Here is a 10,154-nt window from a genome sequence, read left to right as displayed (position 1 = left end):
AAAAACGGGAGAGTTGTCATGTGAGCAGCACGCTCGGGGAGGGGGGGGGGGTAGAGACATACGTTTGCGCGTGCGCAAAAGTTAACGCTTGCGGGCCGAGCCAGGGGTGGAGGCGGAATGGGTCCGGTTCCTGGGGTTGGAAGTTTAGGAGGTCACCTTGGCTGTGCAACAAAAGAAGTTTGTAGCCGCTGGCATTGCATTCTTGTCTCCCTTTAGTGGAGGTTAATAACCTCCAATGTCCAGCCAGCTCCTCCTCTTCCTCCTGGGATTGGAGAAGTCTTTTCTCTCCTACTTCCAACTGGGGGTGTTTGGCCTCCTCTTCCCCGCCTCCCGGGTCACCTTGGTTTCCCTCTCCTCTGCTGACCTACTTGATCCCACCAGTCTTATACCTATACTTATGTCCCTGAAGCCCCAGGGGATAAAAAGATAAGCATACACTTTCCTTTGCCTGTGGAATTGACGGATCTGCTCCGAGAAATAAGAGGTAGGATCTTGGCGGCGGGGGTGGGGAACCCTATGGTCTTCTAGTCCAAACAAACTTTTATTCTGCAGATGAACTGAGGTCCTGGAAATTTAAGTGACTTGTCCAGGGTCATCCAGTAAGTGGAAGAGCTGCGATTCAGATTTGCACTGTAGAATCGTCCCCTTATACAGTGTTGTTATTGAATCGTTTCAGTCGTGTCCGACCCTTTGTGACCCCATTTGAATTTCTTGGCAAAGATTCTGCAGTAGTTTGACATTTCTTTATCCAGCTCCTTTTATAAATGAGATTGGAGATTATTAACCGCTAACATGTCATGGATCCCTTTGGCAGCCTTGTGAAGCCCTCAGACCTTTTCTCAGAACAGTGTTTTGGGTTTTTGTTTTTTTATTATTCTTAATAGAAGGCAGTGCTAAGTTTCATTTAAAGGTTAGCGAAAATAAAGTTGTATTTTTTTCAAGTTTTCCTCATTTACAGATAAGAAAACTTGAGACTCAGAGGTTAAGGGACTAGCCCAAATGCAGTTTAAGTAGGTAGCAGAACAAGGATTTGAACTTATAGGTCTTCAAGCCAAGTTTCTTGCTCTTTTCTTTTTATGATGCCAAATCCATCACTTATTCCACTGTGCAGAAATAGTTACATGAGAAAGTCTGGGTGCAAGTGATAACATCTTAAAGAATGAAACTCATAATACCTTGAATAAAACATACTGCCCTAGATTTCCTGTTCTTTTTTATGATACCAAATCCATTGCTCATTCCTTAGTGCACTAATTTTACACCTCTACAAACATTAAATTATTTTGAAAGGTAACATAGGAAGACAAAATCAAACAATCCCTGCTCTCAAGAAACATATTTTTCTACTGATGAATAAGTTATAGCATATACACAGAGAAGTAAATACCAGATAATTGGGGTTTGGTGGAGAGAAGAGATTAGTAAAGAATTGCAATATGATCTCCTTTTACTAGACTAGTATGTGGAACATACTAGACCCTTCTCATATTTTGAAAATTAAGCATAATACTGAACCCTGTTATTTAATAAATATTTCTTATGCAACATACCTTGGCACTTTACCATTTTTCTTAGGCTTACCAGAGTTACCAAGTTCACTACTCTTATACTTTGGGGCAATTATTAATAACTAAATGGCATTCAAGAAAGCACTGCTCTGATGTGGACATGACTTGTTACTCCAGACAAAGACTGATGCAGGAGCTAATGTTTGGGGCAAAGCAATATAATGATTCACATGCTTCTCAGAATGAAAATGAGCATAATTAAACTGCTAGGACATTTTACTGTGCTTGGGAAAATGGTGCAGTTGTAGCATGTAATTAAATTTTTTTGATTTTACCTATTTTTTCTGCCTTTTTTTCAATTGCCAATTGCATATACCTGAATTTGAGTGTGAGTTAAAATTTTCCTTATTTCTAAAATGAGGAGTTAGATGATACCTATGGTTTCTTTCAGCTTCAGATTCACTGATGCCAAGTAAGAGTCTACATTCATTGGAACGGTATTTCAAGAAAACAGTGATACATAAGACTGGAGCCATATTGTAAAGAATTTGAAATGTCAAGCAACAGGGTTTGTGTCTTCTTTATATAGGTAATGGAAAATTAGGTCTTTGTCACAGACACTTGCCATAAAATTTTGTTGTTTCCCTTCTAAGCTTGGTTGTATTGGTTTTGTTTGTACAGAACAATTTTAAGTTAATATAATCAAACTTAATCCTTTTCATTTTTCATAATGTTCTTTGTCTCAGATCATAAATTCTTTATCTGGAAGTCTGACAGGTAAACTTTTCCATGTTCCTCTAATTTGTTTAGGGTACCCCCCCTTTATTTCTAGATCAAATACCTATTTTGAGTTTATCTTGGTGTGTAATGTAATATGGAAATATTACAGGAATGTAATATAGTGGATTATGGTAGTAGGGTAATATGGAGATGTAATAAGGGACTGAGGCACTGGGGTGATATGAGACCAAAGGCTGGAAGTAATTAAAAGAATAGGCTAGAGGTAGTAGGGAAATTAAGTCAGAGATATGGTTGGAATAGAGGATAAGGCTGGGCAAGGGATTAAAGTTAGAGTGAATAGGGGATAAGGCACTGTGGGTAGGGTTTGTGAATCCCTAAGGCAGTAAAGTGATTAAGGAATAGTATAATGGTAAAGGTGGTGAATTGAGGTGGTAGGAGTAATAAGGGAATGAACTGAGTTTAGGGAATATAAACACGGAGGTATAAAGAGTTACAAGGGAGAGGATGGGATACTTTGGGCAAACAGCTACAGCCTGGGAGACCCAGACTGGGACACGGGCTTGAGACAGAGACACTTAAGGGAAATAGACTGAGCCCTTCAAGTAGGAAGGGCACTTCTACAGACAAAGGTTAAGGCCAGCCAAGAATGGCTTGAAACTGACTAGGGGCTGCTAGTCAGTTTCTCAGGTTTACAAAGGAAGAGTTCAGAAGAAGTATTAAGATTGCACTTCCTCCAAAATGGGCACCTTCAATCCCTCTGAACCTAGAGAGAATGTTATTCCTCTCCTTCTCCCTCTCTCATCAATCAACTAATGAACTTGCTAAGGTTTGATTACTTGACAAACTGGGTTTATTGATTTATAGGGTTGATTGGAAAGGATAGAGGATACAAGGTAGCCCTAACTGCAGCCTAGAGAAAGCTTCAGGTGAGGGAGGGAGACAGGAACGTGAAACTGAGAAAGGACCTGCCTTAACTCAGCTCTCAAGTGGTTTTGTAATCAATAGGGTTAGGAAAGTTGGATACAATGATTCAATAGGTAATTTGTAACAAGGATAAGTCCTATTTGACTATTTAAACTATAAAGTTTAAAACTAACACTCCGATCTACCCTCCTTTCAACACCTCACAGAAATCAGGCAGGGAAAATGAAGATGGGGAATAAGGGAAGTTAGGGAGATTCAAAGGAAATAGTTAAGCTAACAATTTTTAAGAGAAAAGCTGCAGAATACAGGCTAGGTTTCAATCCAAAGAAAGCTCAAATTGACCCTGCTCCTCTCCACAAGTCTCCAGGGTCAAATGAACTTCCTCAAGATTCTAAACCCTTATCAACTGTCAGAAATTCTCTGTGGTAAGGCTTTGCAGGGCTGACATGCACCCTATTTGCACTACAGTCTTGAGATGTTGGTCTATGTCTAGTTTCTGTCATATTGTTTTCCAGTTTTCCCAGTTGTTTTTTGTCAAATAATGAGTTCCTCCCCCAGTAGATTTGATCTTTGGGTTTATCAAACACTAGGTTATTATGGTTATTTACTACTATGTGTTGATTTCCTAATCAATTCCATTGATCCACTACTGTATTTCTTAGCCAGTACCAGATTGTTTTGATGATTACTTTATAGTATAGTTTGAGATCTGGTGCAGCTGGTATTTTTTTTTCCATCAATTCCCTTGATATTCTTGGCTTTTTTTTCCAGATTAATTTTATTTTTTTTCTAGTTCTAGGAAATATTTTTTGGGTAATTTGATTGGCCCAGCATAGGTAAATTAATTTAGGTAGGATTGACATTTTTATTATTTTGGTTCGGCCTATCCATGAATAATTAATATTTTCCAATTATTTGGCATTTCATCTTATTTGTGTGAAAAGTGTTTTATGATTATATTCATATACTTGATGAGTTTGTTTTGGTAAGTATACGCCTAGTTAAGTAAGAAAAATTAATTAAGTGAAGTGCCCGGAGACTTATCCCAATAAATGAGTCAGAACCAACAATGCAAAATGCAAAGGGACTTTATTACCTTAGCTTAAGCTAAGGGTCTCACATTGAAAGGCTCATGTGGGACCATGAGCTGTGCAGAGCTGGGTTTTTATAGAGTGGTAGGCAGCAGGGGGCAGGATAGGGGGATGTCTGTAGACAGGAGGGGACTGGATAGAGGGATGTCTTCAAGGTAGACATTCCTTCAGATAAGGGGGAGAGGTCTGGAAATCAAAGGTCTGTAAGTTAGGAATTCCCACAGACAAGCCCGTTTCACCACAATGCTATGCAGGGATCTGGATTTTCAATTATGACTCTCTCTAGGTTCCACACAGTTGCTTTTAATCACTAATAAGGACTCTTCTATAATAGTTTGATAAGCTGTAACTGTGTGGTTTAAATAAGATTTGGTATTAAAAGCCTCTGCAATAATGAAAGTGCCTGTACATTTCGCATTACCTTGTCAAACACTCTTAAAGTTGTGACTTGGGGAAACCATGCTCTCAGCCCTGTTGTTTCCAGATAGAGTTACCCCAGAGAGGGAAGGAGAATAGGGGGTGTGTGGAGTGAGAAATTAGTGTATTGTTCTCAAGTTATTGTTATTAATATCTCCAAAAGATTAGTAAAAACACCCTGTCCCCCTCCCCCATTCATTTCTTTTAAGGCTCCATTCAAGACAAGATTACTCTACCCTTTTCCCTGTAGGATAGTTTTTTGAGTTTGTTTGGGAATTTTCCTAGGGCTTGAGTTCTGGAACCTTGAAAGTACCTGAAGATCAAAACTTAAGTACCAATCTTAAGTACCCTTTTGTCATAGAGGTCTCTTCCATTATATCTGAGGCTTCTTCCAGATAGACCCCACCCAGATAATCCAGTACACCTCTCTGTATAATATTCCTGTCCTTTTTTTCTGGATTAAAACCTTTGTCTCCAACTTCCTGATCATTTCTTTAAAATATCTAAATGCTTCTTTGTCCCCACTGTAAAGCTGTTCTCCAATTTCTTGAAGATGTTAATTAGCTGAATGTGTCCATTGTAAAGCCATTGTAAAAATTCAGCATTCTGTCTCCAACCATTGTAAAAATGTTGGAATCCCCTTTGGGAGGCTTGATTGTATCAGGATTCTCCTTTAAATAAGAGCTTTTCTGTGAATTTTTGTTTTAGGTCAGTGACTTGAGATAGTGCTCCACCTCCATTTTTCTCTCTCAATAAAGTATTATATTTTAAGTGATGGTTTCCCGGGTCATATTTTTAATAATGGTTAAAGAGGGTGTACTTTGAAATTTTCAAGGTCCCCTCAAATTCCACTTCATACAGGAAAATACCATGGACATAACCCTATTACTAGAATCTATTCCTCAAATCTTATTTCATAATCCCTGTTTAGGACCCCTGTTCAGAACATACGGCTGAACTCCTAAATTCCTAGTACCCACTTATAATCTCTGCTGAGTCATTGCCTATGCTTATGAAATCCGGAGGAACTAAGAACTCGTGATCTCAGGCCAAACTGGATGTGACTGTAGACCCTGGTTTTTGTAACCAGCAGCACTTATAATAAAGCTACTAAAATCTTTACTGTTCCCACCCCCCCCAACAAGTGTTTTGCTGTTTAGTTATTTTTAATGTACTTTGTTTTCCTATCTCTTGCTATTCAACTTTATTGGTGGTAATTAGAAATGCTGATGATTTGTGTGGGTTTATTTTGTATACTGCAACTTTGCTAAAGTTGTTAACTGTTTCTCTTCGTTTTTTGATTGAATCTCTGGGGTTATCCATGGATACCATCATATCATCTGCCAAAAGTGATACTGTTTCCTCAATGCCTGTTCTAATTTCTTCAATTTCTTTTCTGCTCTTATTGCTATAGCTAGTGCTTTTAGTATAACATTAAATAGTGATGATAATGGACATCTTAGAAAGGGTTCTAGTTTAACTCAATTGCTGATAATGCTTGCTAATGGTTTTAGATAGATGCCCTTTATCACTTTAAGGAAAGCTTGTGTCTGTTGTTTTCCTAGTGTTTTTATGAGGAATAGGTGTTATATTTTGTCAAAGGCTTTTTCTACATCTATTGAGAAAATCATATGGTTATGTTCGTTTTATTATTGATATGGTCACTCATGCTGATAGTTTTCCTAATATTGGACCATCCCTGCATTCCTTTTATAAAACTCACTTGGTCATGGTCTGATTCTTATGATATAATGCTGTAATCTCCTTGCTAGTGTTTTATTTAAAATTTTTGCATCTATTTTCACTAAGGAGATTGATCTATAGTTTTCTTTCTCTGTTTTAGCTCTTACTCATTTAGGTATTAATACCATATTTATGTCTTAAAAGAAATTTGGAAAATTAAAAGCATTCCCCAACTGATAAATGGTCAGAGGATATAAACAGGCAGTTGTCAGATGAATAAATTAAAACTAGTCATATGAAAAAATGTTCCAAATCACTATTGATTAGCAAAATGCAAATTAAACAACTCTATGTGATACCACCTCACACCTATCAGAGTGGCTAATATGGTCCAAAAGGAAAATGTTAAATGTTGGATATGATGTGGGAAAATTGGGACACATATACTGTGGTGGAACTCAACTGATCCAACCATTCTGGAGAGCAATCTGGAACCACTCCCTAAGGACCATATGCATACCCTTAAATCCAGCAATACCACTTCTGGGTCTGTATCCTAATGAGATCAGAGATAGAGGAATAGAACCTACTTTTTATAAAAATATTTTTAGTAGCAGCAAAGAATTGGGAACTAAGGGGATATCCATTAATTGGGCAATGCTGAATAAACTGTGGTATATGGTTGAATTGGAAAACTATTGCAATGTAAGAAATGATGAACAGGATGAGTTCAGAAAAACCTGGAAAAACTTATGTGAATTGATGCAAAGTGAAGTAAGCAGAACCAGGAGAACAATGAATCCAGTAACAAAAATACATAATGATCAACCAAGGACCAAACTATTATCAGCAAAACAAGGTTCCAAGATAACCCCAAGCCACTCATGATAAAAAAAAAAAAAAAAAAAACTGCAATCCTCAGCCAAGAAGGAACTGTTGGAGTGTGATTGCAGATCAAAGCATGCCATCCTTTATTTACTTCATGAGTTTTTTGGATTTTTTTTGTATATATGATAGGTATCTTCCATCATTACATGGAGAATATGGAAGTACATATTGCATGAAAGCAGACTATTTACCCCCTCAGGGAAATGGGGAGGGAAAGAATCTGAATTAGGAAACAATTGTCAAAAATTATATTTAAATTGAAAAAATTTAATTTAATTAAAAAAATTTAATAGGTAATGAGAAGTCACTGAAGATTTTTAAGGAAAAGAGCCAAACCTGTGCTTCTAAAAACTGGACCTTTGTTTCGTACATTCCAAGAATTTTATTTAGAGGTGACAAAGAAGGTGGAAGAAAATTTCAAGCAACTAGTATAGTTGAAAATTTAGAGTTGGAGTTCTTACTTGGCCATTTGCTGTTTATGTATTTAAAATTGCATATTTGCTGAAAACATTCTACCTTCTAATAAAACCAAAGAAGATTTTTACATTTTTGGTAAGACATAGTCTTTAGATTATCAATAAGGGCCTTGCTCTCAAACTCTTATATATATAAATGCCTTCGTGAGAAACAAAGTAGTCTTAAGGATGTAGATCTAGAGAAGAGTTATAGAAACCTGATCAGTTGTTTGAGCAGAGTATCTGAGCATGATAGTAAATGATTAGATAATGTATGGTAGGCTTCACAAGCAGAAAATAGTTGTGATTTTCTTAAAATGGCTATATACCAGCATTGGTGAAATATTGGCACTTCTGCTGAGCCAGCACTGGGGCAGCTGCTCTGTTCCTCCTCTTCCCAGCATCTGAGGACATTTTTTGCATGCCCTGCCCCTCTGTCCAACTGCCCAAAGTGAGCACTTCTTCTCTCCACATTTTGGAGTATTGCAGGGGCTTACTGGCAGCTTGGGCAGGCAAACTTGAAAACCTTCGCCAACACTGCTATATACCTGTGGAATATGTGGAAAGTTAAGTCTTAGAGGCAAATTTGTAATCTTGCTTCTTGTCAAATCATTAAGTAATTCTTTAATAGTTACTTTTGAGTTTTTATGTTATAGAAAGAATAACAAAGAAATCAGAAGATTTTGTGGTTATAGATATGGCCATATATCTATACCCTACATGATCTTGCATAACATTAGACAACATCTTTTACAATAGTTTTTTAATATATTGCAACCAAAACTCCTTAAAAATTTTTTTAAACCTTCCCTTCTCTCCCCTCACCATAAAAAAAGCATAATCTGGCAAAATATGGAGATTATCTCTTTCATTTTATAGAGGTGAACATTCACAAGTCTTCTTCAAGTATTAAATCTGTAGCTGCATATAATAATCTCTTGGTTCTACTCTTTGCTTTTCATTATCTCATATAATTCTTTCAAAGCTATATTCTATCATAATCATATCACAATTTGTTCAGCCATTCCCTGGTTGATGGATAGCTCCTTGATTTTCCAGTTCTTTGCTACCACAAAGAGAGCTGCTATCAATATTTTAGAACATATAGGTTCTTTTCGTTTCCCCCTCATCTCCCTGGGAAATAGACCCAGCAGTAACTTAAGATATACACAGTGTTATAGTTCTCTGGGTTCACTCTAACATTTTAAAACCCAGTTAACTTCCAAATAGTCACCTGAGAGAAAGGTGTCAGATCAATGTATAACAAAAATATTCTCTTCATACCAGAGTTTGACATCGAAGGATCTATATGGTGTGGACCCTAAGGATTTTTACATACCTTTACTTCAGAAATTGATTTTATTGATTCTTTTTGCCCTTAGCAGAACAAGACTACAGTTGATACTTAAGAAATGGGCTTACTGCCATTTAGGTCTGTTATTGAGAAAACCAATCATGGCTTTTAAATAACCCATCTTTCTTCCCTTATGACAGCTAGGTGTGGCATTGGATAGAGCTCTGGATTCAGAGTCAGGAAGATGTTAAGTTCAAATCCAGCCTCAGACACTTACTAGCTATGTGACCCTAAGAAGAGCATTTAATAACTCTGTTTGCCTCAGTTTCCTCAACTGTTAAACGGAGATAATAAAAGCACTTTTCTTGCAAAGTTGTGATTTTCAGATGAGATATTTATAAAGTGTTTAGTATAATGCTAATACATAATAGGTGGGATATAAATGCTTATTGCCTCTTCATTTGTCAGCCCTCTTCTACCACTGCCTCTGCTCAGGATATCCATATTGTACTGTGAAGAAGGTCTAAGATTGAGCACATTGTCTTTACATTTTCTCAGTTTCTTATCTTCCATGCTGTCTCCAGGCAGATGGTATCATGCATGAAACAACCAAATTGCATCTAAAATAACAGCTTTTCATCACAGTTCTCCACACTGTTGAAGTTAGATGTAAGACATCTTGCAAAGGCTTTATCTTTAATAAATTAGTACCACTCCTAAGAAAGGGGAAGATCTTTCTATTCCAGAAGTTTCTTGGAGCTGGCTTTCAGAAGAATTTTCATGAACAAAATAAACTACTACTGCCTATCTTAGTTGATTTTTTTCTAGCTCTTCTCTATCATATCTATTTTAACTAATGGATCAGGGAACACTTGAAGTACAAGTATAGTAGTACAAGGCAAATTGTAGTGTCATCTTAGATCCCAGGATAAGTTGCAGGCAAGAGGCTATGAACTCTTAGCTGTTTTCATTCAGCTGATCCAGACCTATTGTAGGAACCAGAGACAGCATCAGAGATATCATCTGATCTGTCGTTGTGGATGTTTCTGGTCATCACAAATGTTTCATCTGTAGAAGTTCACCTTGGAAATTTTAGGGACCTTGCCACCAGGGGGTAAGATGAGGTAAGAGTAACACCTGTTTGGGGTAGGGG

General features: G+C 37.2%; 1 protein-coding gene across 3 annotated transcripts in view; it reads left to right on the top strand.

The window, feature by feature from the left end:
- The window catches only part of RMND1 (required for meiotic nuclear division 1 homolog), a 51,861-nt gene that overhangs the window by 104 nt on the left and 41,603 nt on the right, over window positions 1–10,154 (top strand). The window contains exons 1-2 of one of the 3 annotated variants that reach the window (XM_044671691.1): window positions 103–484; window positions 1,960–2,097. The exons of 1 other annotated variant lie outside the window; for it this stretch is intronic. The gene's annotated coding sequence lies outside the window, so the exon portion shown is untranslated. Of the gene's footprint in view, window positions 1–102; window positions 485–1,959; window positions 2,098–10,154 lie in introns of those variants that run through there. One more of the 3 variants, XM_044671690.1, reaches the window with a different exon arrangement.

Source organism: Gracilinanus agilis, chromosome 4 (genome assembly GCF_016433145.1).
Source record: "Gracilinanus agilis isolate LMUSP501 chromosome 4, AgileGrace, whole genome shotgun sequence".
NCBI lineage: Eukaryota > Metazoa > Chordata > Mammalia > Didelphimorphia > Didelphidae > Gracilinanus > Gracilinanus agilis.
Note: the sequence above shows the minus strand (reverse complement) of the source record. Positions and strands in the feature narration are given on the sequence as shown.